Here is a 23,394-nt window from a genome sequence, read left to right on the forward strand (position 1 = left end):
TTTTGTAATATACAGGCAGGCAGCCCTTGCCGAAAAACTGAAAACAACGCTTCGCGCACCCATCGACTCGCCTTGTGTGAGGGTCGAAAGTCGAGGTCAGTCCCACGCTTTTGAAAACCTATCTAAAGAGATAGGGTGATGTGCTGGAAAGCATGCTCGTTGACGAGAACCAGACGGATCTCCAACACCGGCGCGGTCAAGTAGGATTTACTTCGCGTAAGGCAAACGACACGTGTTTCTCGGACCCTTCGTTTCGCCGTTATTTTACAACTTTCCATAAAACGAAATACCACCCTGCAGCCTCTCGTTGCATTTTGAGAGATACAACGTTAAAAGTATGATAATGATTTGTATCGCCGGTCTATCCTTTCTGCGTCGTATTGTCTGAATGTGCAAAAAGACAAAATGTTTCTTTAGCAATATTTTTATTCCTTTAGGTTATAATTTATTAGAAATGTGGTCACATGCAATGTTGTATAATTTCAATTATATTATTATCAACTCTCTCTCTCTCTCTCTCTCTCTCTACAGTATTCTAAACTTTCATGGAGGGTCATTCCACGCGAAATCGGACACTTTTCGGAGTACCATTTGAGATTTTGATGAAATTTGTATATCCTGTAGCCTTTAGTGATATATAAACGTATTCGGAGGATTTATCAAAATTTTCACAATTGTGGGAATTTACCTTTTTTATAAATTATAACTGTTAAACTAAGAAACAGATAAGAATGAGCTTTTGGGTGCTTACAGTGGGGAAATTAGAGTACCTAATAAAAATGATATCACTTAAAAAAAATAATTATAGACCATTTATGCTGCAATTGTTTTAAACAAATGCAATTTTATACCAGCAGGGCACTATTTCACATTTGAAAAAAATGAGGATATAGCCCTACTTGTGCTCTTTACGGACACGTTTTCAGAAACGCGGAGACTTTAAAACTGGTCGCATGAAAATTAATTGAACTGCACCGACTCAACAAATTCAACCACATGGTATACTATGACTTTCAAGGCTTCGCAAGGTTAGGAATGAAAGAAATAAAATATTCAATATTGTAGTATGCACGGCTCAGCCAGTTGAGCCGGTGCTGGGTGACACCGCGTCACATTCAATTAATTTTCATGCGACCAGTTTTAAAGTCTCCGCGTTTCTGAAAACGTGTCCGTAAAGAGCACAAGTAGGGCTATATCCTCATTTTTCCAAATGTGAAATTAGTGCCCTGCTAGTATAAAATTGCATTTGTTTAAAACAATTACAGCATAAATGGTCTGTAATTGTTTTTTTTAAGTGACATCTTTTTTGTTAGGTATTCTTATTTCCTCACTTTAAGCACCCAAAAGCTCATTCTTATCTGTCTCTTAGTTCAACAGTTATAATTTATGAAAAAAAGTAAATTCCCACAATTGTGAAAATTTTTATAAATCCTTTGGATACGATTATATATCACTAAAGACTACAACATATACAAGTTTCACCAAAATCCCAAATGATACTCAGAAAAGTGTCAGATTTCGCGTGGAATGACCCAGGAATGAAATGCGAAAAGTATTTTTTTCACACGCGGTCAAGTGCACGCGTTCCTGTATACACACACAGCCGCATATCGCAGCGCAGCATGTCTGCTTGTGGTTGCCTTCGCTTCCAAGTAGCGGAGATGGTTGTGCAGATGTGTGCGTGTGAGAAGAAAACGGGCCAAAAGTGCATGCCCTTCGGTTTGCGTAGCGAGGGAAGATATATTAGAATGATATTCATAGTAATGAAGTAATAATATTTTCATAAATAAAACATTGTAACATTTGTGATGTTTCCCTAATGATAAATCACACCAAACACGGTATAACTTGGATAATACATATTTAGTGGTAATGTGTTTCGGCCGCAGAGAAGGATAGCGAATGAAAAAGTTGGAGACATTCGGCAGTCCTTTTTTCCACTCGCTCTCTTCTCCTAAGTTCGGGATTATCGACAAACTTCTAAAAATATAGGAACTACAGTAAAATCTCGATTAGGATTCAAAATTGTGAATATGTATGATTGGTGTTAATTTCTATCACCTCTAGTTGGGGTGGCCCCCCTTGGAACCAGTGATGCGTGTAAAGGCAGCCACACACGGTCCGGCCGGCCTGTGCAGTTCGCCCGGATGCCCGTAGTGCATCCACACGCTCGGGCCGGCCTGACAGTATTTTCAATTTTTTAAATTTTGTTTCCTTTGATAAAACAGTATTATAATGGATGAAAAAGGATTTGAGTCCTTGAATCAAAAACTAGAAACTTGAAGCATTAAAATGCTTTTTTCAAATATGTTTTGCAACTATTTTTCGCGGAAATAGTACAACCATTTCAAAATGACCAAATTTTTCAGGAAATTATAGTGTTCCTTTAATTTTGTCCAGCAGTGTATTTCCATTTTCACTTTTAGTGTGCAGTGCGGTGGGAAGAAAGTGGGAGACGACGGTAGGTCATAGTGGGGGTAAGTGTGTGGTCCCGCGTCCCAAGATTCTGGCATCACTGCCCTACAGTATTCACAATTTTGTCAGCCGAACATGACATCGACAGACGACGCTTTAGCTGTAGTAGGCTTATTATTAGCTACAAAAAAGTGTTGCAAACGCAAAATTGAACGAAGTGTGTGGTGCAAAGAATGGTTAAAAAAGGGGACGCTACTCACATGTAAATTTATTAAAGGAATTGCATTTTGCGCCTAAAGATTGGCACAATTATTTAAGGATGGATGAAGAAACATATTTAAGGCTCCTTTCTTTAGTCACTCCCTTCATACAAAAGCAAAATACAATTATGAGACGCCATCTCACCGCACGAGAGATTAACTGCCACATTGAGATTTCTTGCAACTGGAAGAAGTTACGAAGATCCTAAATTTACAACAATCATATCACCTCAGGCTCTTTAGCATATTATACCTGAAACTTGCGATGCTCTATATAAAGTTCTACATAAGGATTATTTGAAGGTAAGGAAAATGACCATCTTTTCCTTTTCAATTTCGATGACGTGGTAATATGTTATGGGAAGCATGATTCTAAGCAACTTTTTCCTAAAAGATTTACAAATTTCTTTATCTTAAATCCGAAAAGTTGGCCAAACCATCTAAATCCAAGGCAACTACCGATCATAACACTTTGCAAATATTTCGAAAACTAAGTGGAGCGACGGCAACATGTTTAGGAAAAAGTTGTTCGGATTCATGCCACCGACAACATATCCCCTTAAAGCGTAATTCACATAAAAAATACAAATGCATATTATTTAAATAAATGTAAAGTAGTGTTTGTAAGTTAGTTTATCTAACTTATTATTGGTTTAGATCATATTTAGCTACTTGATCAATTACATTTTTTATTCGCATTTTTGTGAAGGCATACCAAAGGATCATTTTGTACCTACACCTATGTGTATAAAATGAATACCTATGTCAGGGGTGCACAGGGAGTCGTTTTTAGCGCCTAGCTGCGAGCAACCCGCCTGTGCAGTTCTCCTTACCGATTCTAACCTTAGCAAAGGGACAGGCGGGTTGCAGCTAGGCGCTAAAACCGGCTCCCTGTGCACCCCTGACCTATGTGTAGGAAAATATCCCCTAGGATCGTTTTACATCTACTGGTAATGAATAAGACGAACATTAAAAAACATTGATTTATTTAAATAGAAACTGAAATTGAACTGAGTCACAAAATATGCGACCATAATAATTTAATCATTTTTTTTTTTAAATAAAACGTAGATAATTTGTGGTACATAATCAATGAATAGAAATACTTAAAATGAACTAATCAATTAAGAAATTGAGATTATCTTCCCAGACTCAAATTTATTCGCACACTCCATGGGATTTCTGGAATCATTTTACCCTACTACAGAGGGATCATATGACCCCAAACATTCAACTCTCATTCAGTGGTTGAATATAACGTCAAATTATCACATTCGATAACGAAACATACATTAATTTATTTTTTAATTGTCATTCAATCCGCGAAAAAACAGATGTCACATTTAAACCGTTCATGTTAAAATTTACGCAGCATTGAAAAAGACCTTACTTAAGATAAAAGAAAGTAATTTCTATTTTTTCTTGTTTATAACACATACGGTGCTGATATTTACATGGTAATTCGTGCGACACCTGACGACGTACGGACTGAACTTTGAAACATCGATATTATTAAATAGTACCACTAAATAGCCGTAGAACAGCCAGGAGTCATTTTACCCTAAGGAATCGTCTTACAAACATTTATCCTAATTTATATAATTATACTAATAAAAATATTACCTATAATTATTATTATTATTATTATTATTATTATTATTATTATTATTATTATTATTATTATTATTATTATTATTATTATTATTATTATTATTAAAATTTGATGGAAGTGGCGAGTTTTCCGGAATGGGAATGTGAGGTGTCGTGGCGCTGGGAGTTGGTGAATGATATGGAGAAGGTGGTTCGTGATATGGATAATGATACATGGGACTGGAATTGGGAATAGTTGGGTTAGGAGTTAGGTCATAAGGATATGTTGATTGCTGATAGTGGTGACGCAGTGGTATGTGAGTAGGAGTGTGGTTATGGGGGTGGTGTAAATCTTGTTGGGAAATTAATGTGTGGGAAATATCTAATTTTCCCATTTCTGCCACAAATAACGCATCAGTAATTATACGTTCCGCCAGCAGCATTTGTTGTTTTGGCAAGTCCTGCAATTTCATGGCGACGTTTTTTCCAAACACGTCGAAACGATCTTCTTGTCTTGCTGGACGTTGGAAATGCTGCTGTACGGATAATAATACAGCACGCTGTAATGCAGCTTCTTCAGCTCGCGAACTCTTCTTTGGCTGTCTTGGCCGATTGGTTTGGCATGTCAATGTAGACGGGATTGGAGGTGGATCTACTGAATCCCTTGGATCATCCCTTTCTACGTCACATATTTCATCGCCATCCGCAGTACAGCCATCTGCAGTGTACTCAACAGATGTTTACCCCGTATTATCCAGTGCGTGTTCCTGAAACAATATTTTCTGCTTTTAATTTCCACGAACAACAGAAGAATGGAAGAATGTAGCGAAAGTGTTTGAAGAAAGGTGGAACTTTCCACATTGTCTTCGAGCGATTGATGGAAAACATATCGAAATTATTCCTCCAAATGGAAGCGGGACGGAATTTTATAACTACAAAGGTCGACACAGCATGGTTCTATTAACAATAGTGGATGCAAAATATCAATTTCTCATGTGCGATTTTGGTACAAACGGCAGAGTTTCGGATGGAGGTGTTCTTCAAAACACCAAATTCTTTGAGAAACTTCAAAACAAGCTCTTAAGGATCCCAACTGAAGACAAAATCAGAAACACTACTAGGAGTTTGCCCTACGTTTTTGTAGTCGATGATGCCTTTCCGTTGAGAGTAGATATGATAAAATCGTTTAGACAAGCAGATCTAATTTGTCAAGAGAGAAAAATATATAATTACCGTGTATCGCGAGCGAGACGTATTGTTGAAAACGCGTTTGGCATCATGGCATCACGATTTAGAATTTTTCATACACAAATTAATATAGGACCAGAAAATATTGAATCTGTCGTAATGGCAAGTTGTGCATTACACAATTTTTTAATGAAATCGGTGCCAAATTCTTACTCGCCTCCAGATTGTTTTGATCGAGAAAATACAGAATATGGGACTATTGTGCCGGGGTTTCATACAAACAATTGTAATATGGAAAGTTTGAATCGAAGAAACTCGGGAAATGTGGTTAATGATGTTAAAAGAGCTAGAGAAGATTTTATAAATTATTTTGTAAATGAAGGTGCAGTTCCGTGGCAGAATAACTTCATTACTTAAATTTAACGCATTTACTACAGTCATTTGCTATTTCATTCCACGCGAAACTGTCTCTAAAATTTACACTTGGTTACTTTGTGTACAATCTGCACATTCTTCAAATATAATATGCATAAAAATAATTATTTTATTTAACTTACCTCGATCCCGATTTCGTCGCCGTCGCTTTCAATATTCGATCGAGAGTTCCTTGGCGCTTCTTGCTCATTTAAAAAATTTAGGTCGGCGAAGTACCATAATATAGAAGTACATACACATCGTCCGCACCCGCTCCTGTCCTCGTAGAGGCCTTTATTTTTTTCAGCTCCTTCCGATGGGCGCTGCGCATGTTGTTTATTCTTGCAACTACACTTTTTCTGGTGGTGGATGGCTCGATTTCTTTTAACTTCGCGATTTCTTTTAATTTCAAATATACAGCATTTCGCAAATCACGGTCAGGATATTCATTGGAGTTCAGTTTCCATAGACATGGTGCACTTCTATATATTATTAAAAACTCCTCAATACATTTTCTCTGCCTAGCAGAAAGTGAAGATGCCATTTTAAATTAATTATTACTTAAATCTAAATTATTATTATTAAGTGGACCACCACACTCTACCAATGTCACGAAGCACTTGGTGTTGTCACTATTGGTAGTTGATGCAGAATTGACGCTCGACAGTCTTCCGATCTTCCGGGAAGACGGCCGCGGTTGAAAATTTGCAGTGATTGGTTAACTTAACGAACGAATGTTGACCAATCATGTAATTTACCGAACATCAATCGCGCCCTCTATTTCTTGCGCCCTTGGCATGTTTTCCGGAAACGGGGGTGCGATTTTAGCGGGAGTTCCGGTCCCAAGCGCGTGACGTGGCCGGTTGCAGGCCACCAGGCCTGCATCGTCGTGGGCCCATCACCAACTCCAGGTTTATGACACCCGCAATATCTATTCAGGCCATAATCGAACGACTCGAAAGGAAAACATGCTTTGTTCAAAATTTAATTAGGAAGTGAACGGAAAGCGTCTTTCTAAAAAATAATATCACTGCCGCGCGCGTCATAACCCAAACCGAACATCTGTATTCCAAACGTTTTCTATGTACAAACACTTGGAACATAAACACGACAGGGAGTCGGGGAGACCGGGGTTATTAGTCGACTAATTTTTAACAAGTCTAATTTTTATAAATGGGCCCCTGGTATTTTGTTGAGTTCTTGCACACCAAAAGTTTACAAATTTCATTAGGTATAGGAACAGGCTTAATTTTGAAAATCGTTTTAATTGAGTTAGGTTGTAGTGTTTATTATATTTAGAGTAGTGAGACGAATAAGTCAACAAACCCCGGCTGATATATACTAGATGTATACTAATGTAGGAAATAAGTATGATACATTGTAGATATTTTATTAATGAACACTAGAATCATGGTCTTTCTCATGTTAGAGAAACCTGGGACCGTACAATTATTCGCCCGTTAAAAGATACGAGTTTCGAGTACTGTGAGAAAGGAAGTGGTAGAAATATTACGAGACAAGTACGGCAAAATTCATTTCATTGAATTTGTCTCATTTCATCGTCTCATTTCTCCTTCCAACGGAAGGTCGTGTTTAATAACTTGGGTGAAAAAAATGCAAGATACGTACAATTCAGCGGAGGTCCTTAAGAAATAAACGTGGCAAGTCGTTATACTTTGCTTTAGTCGGTACGAAAAGTTTTATTATTTTATTGGTAGTAGCATAGATCCTACGCCATAGGGGCGAATGGTCTGGGTTACTTACAACTTTTGAAAAGGATCAAGTCCCTGAAGCACCGTCGGAAACGTGCGGAAATAGTAGGCGCAAAAAGACAGCGTACCTACCTCTAGTTACTTAAAAATGGTAACTTCCGCGCGCGGAAAAACCAGACCTCAGCGAGTTTGACTACCAGGACACAGCCAGGAACTCCGGGAAAACCCCGAAGGTATACTTATTTCCGAATCATTCTTCGGGAAACATTTGCCTACCTAATGTCGAAATAGGGGGCAATCGACAACGTGCCGTTTTTGGGGGGGATTTCGACTTTCCTCGCTTCGAGTTGGGCCGTATATTGCTCTGTCGACATTTGGAAACCATCCGTACTCGCGTGTACCGTTGTCCACCACTGACCTACAGGACAATACCGTCATAAACCGCGACCCTGGCGTGACGCTCTGTCCGATCATCGCGGCTATTTTTTGGGACCAGCTGGCTGTGCTATTCCTCCACGTCGCCAGGACGGTGAGGGTACCTATTCCATCGACGCAGTCACAGAGGGGAGACACTCCTCTTCCTTCAAAGTGCAACCAATTAGAATTGTCAGCTCCCAAAATTATGGAAATCCCGCCTATTCCGAGTTTACATTCTGGACTAGCTTGTGGCTAGCGATCACTCTCTTCCTTAATACTAATTATGGCGGGCGATAGAGCATCGGGCAGCACGCGTATCACCACATTAATTGGGTCTTAAAGGTGGAATCAGACGGCGCGTGAATCGGCGAGTCGGTTCGGCTCGCCCGCGCTCGCGAGTCGGCGTGCCATGAGCGTTTTCACGGAAAATAATGAAGGAAATTCTATGAAAAATTAGTTTCTATAACCTCAAGCTAATTTCGTTAATAATAGTCCGATTTACATGAAATTTTGTATGATTTTCATCGAAAAAACATAAGGAATCCATCGGCATCAGCTCCATATCGATGCGACAAAGAATGAAGAATTTTTTACTACGCTGAAATGGAGAATAGGGAGTCTCAAGTGGCGTTCGGTTCAGATCTGGCCGCGGCCTCAGGCCGACCGAAACGTTTTTCGATTTTGCTCCGGCCGGCCTCCACAGTCAGGATTGCGCTGGAAAAATAAACTGTCTCCTACCGAAATCTACTGAATGTATACTACAGGGTGATTCTCCAGCGACGCCTGTCAAAGAGATGCCGCCTTGTACCCTGTGGCGAGGACAGGATCCTCCATTGACTCACCGAATGTGATGGCTCTCGATCTTCGAAAAGGTTGGAATACCATTAAAAAGTCAGAAATGTCCAGTATTTCCGCATTTCTCATTAGATCTTTGCGAAAACAACGCCTATCGAATCGAATTATATAATTTCAAGCAGAATTTGTTAAAGATAGTCCGATTTACATGAAATTTTGTTTGATTTTCATCGGAATATCATAAGGAATCCATCGGTATTACTTCCATATCGATACAATAAAGAATAAAGAATTTCTTAATGCGCTAAAATGAATAAATCCGTTGAATTAATTAATAACAAATGAATAATAATGTTTAACTAAACTGTAGATTTCGTCACAATTTCTAATAGTACTATATTGGTTTTTTCTTATAGTCGGAAACTAAAAATTTCCCCAACAAGCGATTTAAACGCTTAAAGAGCATTAAATAAACTACTAAATAAACATTTTTCAATTCTTTTTATAACAATTAAGTCGAAAAAATTAAAAAAAAACAACATTAAATGGACGTACAATATATTCAATTATAAATCATTAGAAAGGAATAATTTTTCAATTTATGTTTTTTGGCGCCATTTCTATATATTTTATAGTTTAAAAGTTATACAACACGAATGTAACTAACTATCTCTATTACGACCACTGTGGGGCGTCCGGCCGAATGCATCCACACGGTCTGGCTGAACTGCACAGGCCGGCCTGCGCAGGCCAAACTGACAGGCCGGGCGGACCGTGTGTGGCCGCCTTAATATGGCTCGAGCGCCGATCGCGTAACCTGATCCGAAATCGAAAATCGGTGAGAGACAACACCGATGCAAATGAGGTTCACAATTAAAAGTATTTTATTTTTGGTTTCTTTTTTTATACATTTTTCGAACATATTTGTGACGATTTTCTGATTAAAATGACACTAAACACGATATGGTTTGGACAATTATAAAAATATAAATGTTTCATATCCACGATAAGTAAAAGTTGTCCGATTTTGTAGTAGGTAGGATGGCTCAATAATAACGGGCCTTATAGAAAATAGAGATATAATATATATATTGAAAGAACAGGACATAAGAGAACACACACTAATGCGTGACTGCTTAACGCACGCCGTCGAAGTCGACTGGTAACTGATCGTCGAAAGGACTCGGGTCCTTCCGAGGCCGATCGTTCTCACGTACGCCGTTACCTCCCGAGTTACCGAGTGACTATAGTTCGGCTATTCTGACTGTATATGATTGCCCCTAATCATATCGTCGTGCAAGTGGTTCTAGTACGCAAAAACAACATAAATACTTATTCTTTGGTGAATAATAAACATAATCTCTGAATCACATATAAAGTTCCACCGTAAGTACGTAAATTCCGACATATTATACATACTGCCAACATAAGGTACATACATTCAACTTAAATATACATAAGTTCGAACATAACGTTTGCTATAAGGAACTTGAATTTTTAAACATAAGGTACATAATTCCGTAATGTTCAACATTGCCATAAAGTATACATAAATCTTAACATAAGGGTAGATAAATCTTAACGTAAGGTTACATAAGTGGATTCTCAATTATACTCTTCGCTCACCCATCGCTTCATGTTCTCGGGTGAGCAAACTCCTTCGAAAGATAGTACCTCCTACTACAGCTTCAGAAGTGGGATTACACCGAAGGATTCGAAATCATGGAATATCGATTGAAAAATTGATTCTATCGCATGTGCCACGAGGCTATGGCCCCGCGTCCATCGAACGTTCGAGAAACCGTTACGCGTGTGCAAAAATAGTGGTAGGCCCAGTGATTGTGCGAACTACATAAAACTGATACTGATTTAGCGGGCAAAATGGGAAAATTACGTGCCCGGGTTGGAAGGAAACCTTACGAAAGCGCCATTAGGTGTGATTCGGTTATTACATAACCTTGTTTATGGTGAAGTCGGAGATCGCGGGGATCGACAACGACTGCGAGAATTTACCGGATTTAAATTCACGGAAAATTCAGGCGAATTTCAGGCAAAAGTTAAGTGGATGGTCGAAACACTAACATTTGCTGCTTTAGTAGCGATCTGCGTTGTATTACGGTTACCCTATACGGGAGAGCTGGAGGATATCGCGAAACGAATTTGTCGGCATTTGACAAATTTTTAACTTTTCAACACCTCGGACCCAGCCGAGGAAGAGGAAGAAGACGAGAGTCTTAGCGAAACATACGATGAAGTACAAGAATCAACCACACCAGCAGCCATATCCGCCCGGCCAAGGTTTACAGAGAGATTCCGCGACGTCGAGGACACTGTTCGAACTTTCAAGGGCAACGACGGTTACCCGATCGAGACATGGGTGGAAGATTTCGAAGACAACGCGAAATTATTTAAATGGTCGGAAATGCAAAAGCTGTTGTTTGCGAAGAAATCGCTGAAAGGGTTAGCCAGCGTCTTTGTCAAGGGAGAACGAGGTATTTCTTCATGAATAAGATTAAAATCACTGTTATTGAACGAGTTTTCAAGCAACTTAGTCAGTGCAGACCTGCACGAAGAATTACGCCGTCGCCAGATCAAGAAAGATGAATCACCACAAGAATATTTTTTAGCTATGAAGGAGTTAGCTTCGCGCGGAAAGATCGAAGAGCAAGCCTTGATCAAATATGTAGTCAACGGCATTACCGACGAGTCAAGCCGGAAAGTAGTATTATACGGTGCACGAACTTTTAAGGAGCTGAAAGACAAATTTGAAATTCATAATACGATGAAGAAGGAAAAGACACCTTCCACGGCCAAGTACGCGTCGAATCGTGCACGAGAGGTGGGCGGAAAAACGGCCGAGACAGATCGGTCACATTTACCAACCGAGAGTCCTGGCATCGCCGTCATCCGATGTTACAACTCCAACGAGGAGGGTCACGTGGCGGCTGCTTGCGCAAAAGCCAAAGAGGGAAAGAGGTTCCTGCTATGTTTGCGGAGGATCCGACCACCAGAACCGGACTTGTAAGAAAGTTATTGTAAATTATTAATACGAGGACAATTATAATTTTTTCTGTTTCGCAGCGCCAAGTATTTTGAATAAAATGTTTATTCGTATTAAAATATTTATTTGTATTTATCATTACCTTTAAGTACGTGCAGCTCATTTTGATTTCACATCTTTTTTTATTTTATAATTATTATTATCTTTTATTTTTTGTAATTTATTTGCTTTCATGTACTTGGCGTAATTTTTTTACTTTTCTGAAGTTTTTTATGGAGATCTCACTTCTTTTTACAAAGATAATTTACATAGAGAATGACTTCAGATAATTTTCAATATTATAAATTATTATTATATTATTAATTGACGACTGGATAATTTTTTCATCCTCTCGGTTTTTTTTTTTAAATATATTGTATTGTCATCCAAACTACGCCAGCCTGCAAAGCTTCAAGACAATTGGATTGGTGGAATTGGTTTAAATTGGTTTTTATCATTTAAATTAAAAAGAAATTCATTTATGTATATATTTGTCAAAACACGTTAATAACTTAATTATAACTTGACGGTAAGCTGTCAAAATTTGGAGTAGATTCCATAGTGAAGATAGCGATTGACGAACGAAACGTGTGTTAGTTCCGTTTTGGCTGAAGGTGTGCGTGCAACGCGTATACGTATTATGTCGACAAAATTTGGTTGGAGAATCAGGAGAAAAACCTTATCGCATCTGACAGATGTGTTTGTGTATGCAGTGTCTGAGAATCTGTCTCTCTATTCTTCTAAGTTTCTCCATAGTTGCTGCATTTAAGTTGAACCATATGGGGGCGGCATAAGAAATAATAGGCCTTATCAGAAGCATATAGCAAATCAATTTGGCCTTGTTGCTCAACTGCCTTGAGTAGAATAGTCTACCATGGCTATGAAATGCTCTGAGAGCTTTGTGAGTTTGTATATCAACATGTTTGCACATCCTCATAAGGTTATCAATATGAACTCCCAGATATTTAACCGAGTTATTGTGTGGAACATAAATGACATCATTTGGGGTAGTGTCCATAATGATAATACGAAACGTTCTGAGATCCCCTTTTTTATTTATGCTCAGGGCTGTGGTAGGTTTCCTAAATACAATAGTTTCACATTTCAGGGGATTGATCTTCAGTTTGCAAATATTGTAATGATTGTTGATGTTGTTTACAGTTTTCTGTAGATCTGTCTGTATTTGTTTTTGGTTTTTTCCCCTCCACATATATGATCAAGTCATCGGCATATGCGCATGATTTGATTGAACTGTTTGCTTGATTTATATTGTAAAGGTTTAATGCGTCTGCAGTGTATATGTTAAAGAGAATAGGTGCGTTTACGGTGCCTTGTTGCAATCCATCAGTGATAGTGAACTGAAGCGATGATGTGATGCCGCCGGTTTGGATCTTGAATTTCCTATTTTTTAGCATGACTCTAATGAGCATGCATAAAGCCTCTGGGAATTTTTTTCTGCGTAATTTGTATAGCAAACCATCAATCCACACCGAATCAAATGCTTTTTCAATATCAATTAAGCAAGCTCCGACCATTTTCCTTTCATTGATGCTGGAATTTATATCGTTTATTAGGTTATGTATAGCGTGGGTGGTAGAATGCCTATGCCTAAAGCCGAATTGTTGCGGTGGGATGATCTCATGTCGTTGACAGAGATGATATAGCGCAGAGGTAACAATCGTCTCAAAGATTTTGCTTATATTGGGAAGTAAGCTGATCGGCCTGTAGCTCACAGGTTTCTCTGGGTCCTTGTCCTTCTTTAAAATTGGGATGACTATTGCAGTCGTCCACCTATCAGGGTAGTATATATTATTAATTATATTATTGAGAAGTATGGTGTATTGGATAATGATTTGTGCAGGCAGATTTTTTAGTGGTATATTGGGTATCCCGTCTATTCCGGTTGAGGTTTTACCCTCCTAAGTGCCTTTGCAATTTCAGGAACACTTGTGAATAAATTGAAGGCTTTGTCAGTTACTGTAGGGTTTTGCGTAAAATGTGTGAGGTGTCGTTGAGAGGATTTGAAGAGGTGAATTTCGTCCGTGAGCTTACTGCTGTCTACATCAATTAGCTTGTGCAGCCTGTTGTTGGCATCACTTGGCTTGGGAGAGTTTACTGCTTGATAATGCCTACCCATTAGGTTGGCCATGTTAAGCTCCTCGATCCATTGCTGGTTCTGCACTTCTATTTTTAATGGCTCTATGGGTCTATGAGGTTTATTACGGAATAGCTTGTTGATCTTAGGAAAGAAAGTGTCTGTATCCTGGTAATTGATTTCCTTTTCCTTGTTCTCCCAATATTTGCTAATGTTCTGTCTCATTTCAGTTTCAATTGAGTTCTTGATGGTTTTTAATAATTCTTTTAGGAAAGCTGACTCAGATGTAGTATAGCCAAGTTTGTATGTTTTATGAATTTTAGAGATGATAAATGATTTGTACTTAATGAGTTTTCTAATTTTACCATTTGTGTAAATATCTGTGTAATCGTTATTTCTGTGTTTAGGCGTGGATTGGGCAAGTGCTGAGCGAATGTTGGATTCTATTGCTTTTAGATTTTCATCAATTTCGAGGTTAGACAGATTTCTGTCAGCCGGAGGAGAGATAGTGTTATTTTTAGTGACTAGTTTTTTAAATTTTTTCCAGTTACACTTTTTATATAAGAAATGTGACGGTAGACAGGGGGGTTGATGAAAAATATCTAGGTCCTTGTCCACAGAGACCTCTGCAATGATGGCTCTGTGGTCGCTGTCATACTGGTGAGTTTTTAGCCTGTTATTCTTCGTATTAGTGAAAGTGAGTCTGATGTCGGCGATACAAATGTCCAGAAAAGAGCTTGCTGAGGGAAATGTGGGATCTACTGGAGGAATTATTTTGAACTTGTACTTAATTGAGTAGCTGGCTTCCCAATTACCTAAGTATACACCTCGGGTATTAGTTGCAGTGTCACCCCACTCTTTCCTACGGGCGTTCAGATCACCAGCAATGATGAAGTAACTGCTGTGTTCCTCCGCTTTGATCCTGTAGAGGAGGTCATTCAATTCCATAATGAACGAGGCGTCTGACCCGTTCTTGGCATATACACTCACACGCATAAATTTTTTTGCGCACACTTGATTCTAATAATGGTGGCTTCTAGAGATGGGTTGACAGCGGTATTCCTAAACAGAAGCTCTTCATATTTAATATAATTTTTAATTAATATAGCTGTACCGCCACCCCTTTTATTTCCAGGGCGGTCATTGCGTGCAATATCAAAGCCCTCAAAGGACATTCTATGCTTAGAATTCAATTTGGTTTCGCCGAGGAGTAGTATATCCGGATTGGTTAATCCAATGAAATCCTTTAGGTTGGCTCTGCGCGTATGCTTAATAATGGAATTGACAATAAGGGCTATAATCTTGAGATGCTTGATTTTTATCTCCATTGCACGTTCAAAGATTTATATAGGTGATAGATTTTGGCTGTATTATTGTTAATTTGAGCTTTGATGTCTGCAAGCTGGGATGTAATTGCGTTGACAATGTCGTTTTTTTAGAACTATTAGGATGTTATGCATTTCAGAGCTGGAATTGGGTGCAGTAGAGGGTTGAGTAAACTTCGTACCTTGATCGCTAGTAGGGATATGTTTGAGAGATGGATACTGAAGGCTGCGGTCTTGCACGATGAAGGATTCAGACTTCTGGTTTGGAGCTTCATTCCTGATAAGCACAGAAGTGCCTTTTTGTGAAGCCTGGGAAAAGTTAGGTCAGGCGATACCATCTTACTAATCTTGTTTACTTTCTGCATTGTGATGACTTTCGCCTGTTCTTTTTTTTTGCAGATGCTATATCCTGTGCAATCCTTAAGTATTTTCAGCCTCTGTAGTTAGTTGGGTTCCCTGACTCTCCGCAGTTAATGCATGCTGCCTGAGTTGAATTCGCATTCTTCTCCACACTGCATTCACCTGGGCCGTGGTTATTTAGGCATTTAACACACCTGTACGCCAGACAACAGTTAGCGCTGGAATACCCTACTCTTTGACAGTTCCTGCATTGGAACACTTTGTTTTTTCTGTAAGGCTCCCAATGTATGCGTTGACAGGCTAGACTGTTCAGCTTTGTAAGGTTATTTGGAGCGCTCTTTGGTGAGAGTTGCTCCAAGAAATGATTGGGGCATCAGTGTGGCGCTCCAGTTTGATTTTTCAAATTTTGCGTATGCACTTTGCACCATCAGACCGTTAATTTCATCAGGGATATCTTGTTCCTCAAAATCACCATGAATCCCTTTAAGCACAAATGGTTTGTTTTTGAGATGGTTGGGGGTGTATGAGAAGAATTTGATTTGCGTATTAGCAAGAATTGATTTCATTTTGGAGAAATGGTCCATCTGTGTAACACTGATTGTTAAGGTATCATTTCCGATGTCCTTGCAAGTTATCCCACTCCTCGGTATTTCATTTGTAATGGCTTGCAGTATATTCTTGATGGAAGCACCCACGCAATATATAGGGGGAGGTCTCAGCTTGTTATTTACTCTCTGAGAGAGTATCTCGTCTTCGTCATTAGGCAGAGGCTTCGTATTATGATTGACGGAAAGAGGACTGGCGGTACCTTCTGCAAGTCCCAGGTCCATTGAGGCTCCATTAGGGCCCTTTACACGGACGGTCTTGCGCGCGGTCCGGCCCGCGGGCCGGCGGGCCACACGCCGCGCGGCCCGCAAAAGTACGTGAGGCCGGATCGTGGCGCTCCTTCGCGCGGGCCAGAAGGTCGTACCCGTCACTACTTAGAGATAGCGAGTTCGGGCTCCCATTTCTACGTCGACTCCACATGCTTTGTACACGATCCACCGCAGTGGTGTATTGTGTTCTACCTGTTCGATGTATATTATCGATCTGCGAAACGATCGACAAGACACGATCGCGATATACGTTCGCGAAAAGTATACAAATTCCTCGATATACCTGGCCTATAAAGGATATCATAAATGCTGTTACTGTACGGTACACTGAAACATCTGTTTTTACGAAGCTAAATTTGGTTGACCTGAAGGTGCTATAAATTCTAGAAATGGTTTATGACTCAGTTATAACGAGTGTAAAATTTTACAAGGGTACATTAAAAAATGTCCAAATGTTTCCCCGGCAATGCGATGGCAAATGAAATTGCAGTTAACACATTCACTGTTGTGACGATCATAAATATTACTATCAACGGCAATAATTACCATGTCACTGCTTGTTTTAATATAAAAACTAATATTGATAGACAATAAATACATATAGGTGTGCAAGTGATGTTATGTCTAAGATAAATGATGAAGAGATGTAATGTTCAAGATGTTTTGAAGAAGGGGGGTAGTCTTCTGATTGCTCGTGATGCAGGTCAAATTTTTCACCCACGCTCTTGCGTGGCGCGCAGCAAGAAAGCATCACAGTCCTGCCCGCGCGCCAGAAAGCACCACGCTCCTGCCCGCGCGCAAACCTCGAATCCAGAAGAGTTTTCATAAGAGACAGAAAAGGTAGTTAGAAAAGGAAAAAACGATACTTGGAACCAGGCTCGTTGCGCGCCTCAGGATTTCCGACAGTGCGGACGAGTCTGAGGCGCGCGACGAGCCTGGCAGCCGATCCTGGCAGCCAAGACTCCAAACGCAACGCCGTCGATAAGCCGTGCCTCGATGGGTTTCGAGGACTTCGACCCTCGAGACCAGGGGGGCCGTACCATGTTGCCCCCTAAGACGTGGCGAATAAAAAATTCTACATTTCGCACCGGATCTTGGCGAAAGTGACGTGGATCGTTTCCTTATGTTTTCCCGATGAAAATGGTCCAAAAAACGACACAAATCGGATTGTAATTAAGGAATCTTCATAATAAATTGATTTCCATAACTTCGTTAAAAATAGTCCGATTTACATGAAATTTGGTATAATTTTCATTTGAAAAACGTAAAGAATCCATCGGTATCACTTCCATATCGATACGATAAAGAATAAAGTATACAGTTTTTCTGAAACAGGTATGAATCCTTGGCCGACCGCAGCGAATCGAGGTCGGCGACCCACAGTCGAGGGTGAAATATTCATTACAACGTATTGAGAAATTCTTTACTCTTCGTCGTATCGATATGAAAGCAACACTAATGGATTCCTGGCGTTCTCCCAATTAAAATGATCACAAATATCATGCAAATCGGACTACTTTTACACAAACAATACAAATTATAAAAGGAGTAGGCATTCCGTCGTCCGAACGATGACCAGAACGAGCAAAGAACCTAATAAAAAGAAAATAAATATAAGGAAAGTAATCGTAATAAACGTACTAATACTAATGGATTCTGCCTTTTCTCCGTGCATTCACTTAAAACGTAAGCATTGGTTCCTCCCTCCATAGGTCAAATTCCTAGCGGGGGTGATTATGGCAAAATGTAATTGGTTAAGGCGTGGCAAAAGTATATTGCTCCAACGGCGGGTTCCACCGGTGACCATTCTAATTGCCCTACTCCTGGGACTCTCCGCAATGCCGTCACTGATGGGCTTCAGCCCACGACGTCTTTATTGCTGGACTAAACGTTGAGAATCACAGGACAATGGTCAAATAAGGAAATACCTCGCTAAGCTTGCACATCTGGCAACGAAACATAAACTAAAGACGTATTTACAACTCCTGATTTTTATAACACGACCGCCGTTTGGGCAGAAGGACGAAAGCGTTTTACATTTCCTCCTGGGCTCAAATCAGCCCCTTTTGTCACGCCTTAACCAATTACATTTTGCCATGACCACCCCCGCTAGGATTTTGACCTATGGAGGGAGGAACCAATGCTTACGTTTTAAGTGAATGCACGGAGAAAAGGCAGAATCCATTAGTATTAGTACGTTTATTACGATTACTTTCCTTATATTTATTTTCTTTTTATTAGGTTCTTTGCTCGTTCTGGTCATCGTTCGGACGACGGAATGCCTACTCCTTTTATAATTTGTATTGTTTGTGTAAAAGTAGTCCGATTTGCATGATATTTGTGATCATTTTAATTGGGAGAACGCCAGGAATCCATTAGTGTTGCTTTCATATCGATACGACGAAGAGTAAAGAATTTCTCAATACGTTGTAATGAATATTTCACCCTCGACTGTGGGTCGCCGACCTCGATTCCCTGCGGTCGGCCAAGGATTCATACCTGTTTCAGAAAAACTGTATACTTTATTCTTTATCGTATCGATATGGAAGTGATACCGATGGATTCTTTACGTTTTTCAAATGAAAATTATACCAAATTTCATGTAAATCGGTCTATTTTTAACGAAGTTATGGAAATCAATTTATTATGAAGATTCCTTAATTACAATCCGATTTGTGTCGTTTTTTGGACCATTTTCATCGGGAAAACATAAGGAAACGATCCACGTCACTTTCGCCAAGATCCGGTGCGAAATGTAGAATTTTTTATTCGCCACGTCTTAGGGGGCAACATGGTACGGCCCCCCTGGTCTCGAGGGTCGAAGTCCTCGAAACCCATCGAGGCACGGCTTATCGACGGCTTTGCGTTTGGAGTCTTGGCTGCCAGGATCGGCTGCCAGGCTCGTCGCGCGCCTCAGACTCGTCCGCACTGTCGGAAATCCTGAGGCGCGCAACGAGCCTGGTTCCAAGTATCGTTTTTTCCTTTTCTAACTACCTTTTCTGTCTCTTATGAAAACTCTTCTGGATTCGAGGTTTGCGCGCGGGCAGGAGCGTGGTGCTTTCTGGCGCGCGGGCAGGACTGTGATGCTTTCTTGCTGTGCGCCACGCAAGAGCGTGGGTGAAAAATTTGACCTGCATCACGAGCAATCAGAAGACTACCACCCTTCTTCAAAACATATTGCATATTACATCTCTTCATCATTTATCTTCGACATAACATCACTTGCATACCTATATGTATTTATTGTCTATCAATATTAGTTTTTATATTAAAACAAGCAGTGACATGGTAATTATTGCCGTTGATAGTAATATTTATGATCGTCACAACAGTGAATGTGTTAACTGCAATTTCATTTGCCATCGCATTGCCGGGGAAACATTTGGACATTTTTTAATGTACCCTTGTAAAATTTTACACTCGTTATAACTGAGTCATAAACCATTTCTAGAATTTATAGCACCTTCAGGTCAACCAAATTTAGCTTCGTAAAAACAGATGTTTCAGTGTACCCTACAGTAACAGCATTTATGATATCCTTTATAGGCCAGGTATATCGAGGAATTTGTATACTTTTCGCGAACGTATATCGCGATCGTGTCTTGTCGATCGTTTCGCAGATCGATAATATACATCGAACAGGTAGAACACAATACACCACTGCGGTGGATCGTGTACAAAGCATGTGGAGTCGACGTAGAAATGGGAGCCCGAACTCGCTATCTCTAAGTAGTGACGGGTACGACCTTCTGGCCCGCGCGAAGGAGCGCCACGATCCGGCCTCACGTACTTTTGCGGGCCGCGCGGCGTGTGGCGCGCCGGCCCGCGGGCCGGACCGCGCGCAAGACCGTCCGTGTAAAGGGCCCTATTCTCTTCGTTCATGCCCTCAATCCTTAATGCCTCATATTGGTTGTGGGTATTAGTGGGGACACTTATTTTTTTTTAAGATTCAGTTTTGCTATGTATTGTGGGCTGAGAGGCCTTTTGGGAGTGACCCATTCAGTCTCACAATGGATGTCTTGAGAAGCAGAGGAGGAGCACTGTCAGAGGTCCGATTGCAAAATCCCAGATTCTAGTTTTTTTCTTTTCACATTCAGATTGGGCCTGACCAAATGACAAGGATTTGGACCCCCAAGTTCCTTCATGGCTTTCCTAAACTCTTTGTCTACTCAAGAGGTGAGAGGTTGGGAGCTAGATCTTTTTCGTTCTGCTGCTGGCTTTAGGTTTTGCGATTTTCGATAGGCTTGTGAGGATGGCGGGAGCGACGCCATGATGCCAACGCTGGGCGACGCTCCTGTGAGGTTATGATAAGTTGTACCTTCCCTGCCGTATTATTACAATGTAAGGCGCATAACAGTTTCAAATGATTCGGTTTTTTCAGTTTCTTTAATTCCTATGATGTTTTGCTGTACGTATAAACATTGAAGATCGCATAAAACACTTATTTCATGAAGCAATTCGACGTATAAGTTACTCTGACACGGAAAAAACGACGAAAAAATCGGTTTTTAATTTTTTTAACTGCGGCGCAGCAAATTGAAAAATCTGGAAAAAATCAGGACAATAGTAACAATGATACGTACTTACAGTAAAAATATAATTATAGTGCCAAGATTGCTTCGATACACAATCGGCACTTTCAGCATTTTTTGGCGTTTTTTATTTTTCACAGCTTGGTTTTTCAATTTAAAAATCTGAAACAATTCTCTAATATGTGCCCGATAACAGAAATGCCTCTAATTTTTTTCAAAATTTTTCATCTCCTAGTATAGGAGAAATTCGGCAAAAACCTGATTTCCTATTTTTGCCCTTTACTACCCTCCGGGTGGAGGTACGAGGTTGAAAATTGCCACAAATGTTTCTTTTTTAATAAGCATTCGAATGATTAATCGTGAGTCGAATTCGGTTCAAGGGCACATTTGGCCATCTTAACCGGCTATACCCTTTATAAGGAATTTCGCAACTATTGCCAAACCCTTATATGATCTATTGAAATCGAAAAGCGATTTCAAATGGGATGATAAACAATTAGTTGCTTTTAAGAAGTAAGCTCCCGAATTTTTTATATTGGCGCATCTATTGAACAGAAGTTAACTGCACTTTTAATCAACTGTCGTTATTTGTCTTTGTGTTTGGACGAAAGCACCGATAACCGCCATACGAGTCAATTGAGCATTTTCGCTCGAATTATACAAAATGATTTTTCGTATGTCGAGGAGCTTTTGGACTTCGTGCCTTTGCACAACACAACGACAGGACTAGATATTTTTAAGGCAGTAGAGAACACTGTTAAAAAATTACATATTGATTTATCAAAATGCTCTGCAGTGGTAATCGATGGTGCGAAAGCCATGACAGGTGCCAAAATAGGACTGAACGGGCAATTTATAAAACGCGGTTTCAAATTCCCAATGATGCACTGCATCATTCATCAGGAAGCGTTATGCGGGAGAGATATAAAATTATCTTCCGCCATGAAGAAGGTTACGTAACTAATCAATTCTATCAAAGGCGGAAATAACTTTCTATCTTACAGGAAATTTATAGAATTTCTTGAAACGCATAACGCTGCTTACAGTAATTTTTCTTTACATTGCGAAGTACGCTGGCTCAGTGCAGCGAACTGTTTAAGTCAGTTCTTTGCTGTAGGAAACGAGATCTTCCAATTCTTACAAGAACATCCAATTTCGAAAGTAGAAGAATATTTTCCTTTATTAACAGATGCGAGTTTCCTTTGTGAACTCTCACTTATAGTAGATCTTACTAATTATTTGAATACATTGAATTTAAAACTGCAAAAACCCGGGCAAAATATTTCGCAGTTGCGTAGTCATGTCGATTCTTTTCGTAGGCAGCTGGTAGTTTATCAGAATCATCCCCTTTTAAAAGAAAATTTTTTTTTCTTTTTTCCCTCATGTAGTTTAATTTTCGAAGAATTCGGCAATGAGTGTGATTTTGATAATCATTTGCACATTATTCGATCGGTGATAGATCAGGTCGATGAGCGTTTCACTGACTTCGATTCGCTCAGAAATGATGTAATTCTCTTTGAGAATCCCCTCACCGTTAAAATCGAAAAACAAGCCCTCCAGTATCAAGAAGAACTGTGCGATCTTCAGCACGACATTTCTTTGAAACCGAGGGAAGGAAAAGGAGCCGAATTCTTCAAAACACTGGAAGAATCGACATATCCCAAGCTTAGGAATTTCGCGCTCCGAATTTTCTCTAAGTTCGGATCGACATATTTGTGTGAATGTTCGTTCTCGAAAATGCGTAGCATTGAGACAGAACAGCGCACACAGCTGAACGATTCCTCGCTATCGTCTTTGATACGAACAGGGTCGTCCAGCCTCCCCGTTGATATTTTAGATTTACCCAGCATGTCGAAACGTGCGCGAAAATCTAGTTTTCCCAAACATGTTTAAAATTTTGATAATGAAACGCGCTTTTCCACTTTATTTATTATCACGCGGCACAGTGGAATAGGCCTACAGGGGATACCACTGACAAAAAAAAACGCATCGATAATAGTACCCCATGGGTGATGTGGAATCCTATTGATACGGATGTCGCCCCAATGCGCCACGCGCGGTTCATACGGCATGGGCCTGAGGCGCTCGAGGCTTCTGGGCCGCCGCGGGGGCCAAGACGCGCGGCGGGAGAAAGGAGGCGTCGCCTCTGAAACTCGGCCGAAAAGATCACTTAATTCCCAAGCCTGAATTAGAACATCGATCAAACGATCGTATGCGGCATTCAGATGCCCTATGTCGCCAACATACAGTATTCATAATTACTGAAAATAGTTTCGAACGAAATTTAACAATTTAAAAGGGTTAGACAATGATATTATTGAGATTAAGAAACGGTTAGAGCAAAATGAGGATAAATATTTCGAACTCAACAACGGA

Source organism: Andrena cerasifolii, chromosome 11 (genome assembly GCF_050908995.1).
Source record: "Andrena cerasifolii isolate SP2316 chromosome 11, iyAndCera1_principal, whole genome shotgun sequence".
In the NCBI taxonomy this organism is placed as follows: Eukaryota; Metazoa; Arthropoda; class Insecta; order Hymenoptera; family Andrenidae; genus Andrena; species Andrena cerasifolii.